We start from the raw sequence: 1,294 nt of genomic DNA, 5'->3' as shown, positions 1-1,294 counted from the left end.
TTTTTTTTTTTTTTGGTTTTTCGAGACAGGGTTTCTCTGAGTAGCCCTGGCTGTCCTGGAACTCACTCTGTAGACCAGGCTAGCCTCGAACTCTCGAACTCAGAAATCCGCCTGCCTCTGCCTCCCAAGTGCTGGGATTAAAGGTGTGCGCCACCACCGCCCGGCTTCAACGTAAAGACTCTTAAGACTGAAGTCTTGGAACACGAAGAGAATCAATCTTAAACTCAGCTTAAGCAGAACTACTGAATCCAGTACCATGGAGCAAAATAAACTTAAACTATACTTAAATTTTCAGTTCCTCAGCTTTACAAGCCACATTCTAAGTAGCAACAGCCGTAAGTGGCTGGCTATTAACTCCTCACTAGATAGCACAGAACACTGCATCATCCAGGAAGAACTAGTGCCTATGGCACCCTGGAATATGTTACAGTTCAGATGGCCAGAAACAATTTTACTTGTATCATCTAACAGTAAAGGATATCCTTGACTGGAGCTCAGTGGGTGAGGAGTCCATGATGCTCACGCAGAGGATCAGAGTTCAGTGCCCAGTACCCACATCAGGTGCCTCACAACCACCTCTAACTCCAATTTCCAGGGGAAACAATGCCCACTGACCTTTGCAGGAACAAGGCACACATACATCTACTCAGGAGCACTCGGAGACATAAAATAAAAACAAAGACTATCCTAGACAGCAAAAATCCTCACTGTTATTAGAAACGTAAGAAAAAATAATTGAAAGTGACCGTTTTCAGATACTAGTCATAAAGAATTCTAAACTACGATGCTCAGGCAAAACCTAATGCCCCCCCCCAGGATGGAGGCATAGCCTAGGGAACAGAGACAATTCCAAGCACAGCACAGCAATCACCCTTGACTCAGTTACCCTGCACAAGTTTGAAGTCAGATGTCAGTCATCTATCTCTTTAATGTTCACTCCAGTAAGAAGAATACAACAGCAACTCAAGTTGAAACCAAGTTCAGTCAACACTCAAACTAGTAAGATTTAGTCGGTCAGCAGCTATGCAACGTTAACTAGTTAAGTATGCAACTACCTTATCAACACAATCCCTTACTTAGGCCAATACTGGTTTGGGGTATATACCCTGTCAAAGGAAATCAGGTGATCAAGACACTGACCACCAGACTGGATAAGCCGAATGACCCACTCACTGGTATACAAAATATAAGGTCAAGAGAGTCTGTAGTTTATAAAGGCATCTGCACAGCATGGCCCACTCTGCAGAGAGTAAACTGTACCAATTAATTTAGATAAGGAATGACTGGAGACAGG

The 1,294-nt window shown here is 43.5% G+C and overlaps 1 protein-coding gene across 1 annotated transcript in view; it reads right to left on the bottom strand.

Moving 5' to 3' along the window:
- The window catches only part of Golph3 (golgi phosphoprotein 3), a 26,173-nt gene that overhangs the window by 4,978 nt on the left and 19,901 nt on the right, over positions 1–1,294 (bottom strand). The window lies entirely within an intron of this gene.

Source organism: Grammomys surdaster, unplaced genomic scaffold, assembly GCF_004785775.1.
Source record: "Grammomys surdaster isolate TR1022 unplaced genomic scaffold, NIH_TR_1.0 174, whole genome shotgun sequence".
NCBI lineage: Eukaryota > Metazoa > Chordata > Mammalia > Rodentia > Muridae > Grammomys > Grammomys surdaster.
The sequence above is the reverse complement of the archived record's forward strand: the minus strand, read 5'-3'. Positions and strand labels throughout refer to the sequence as shown.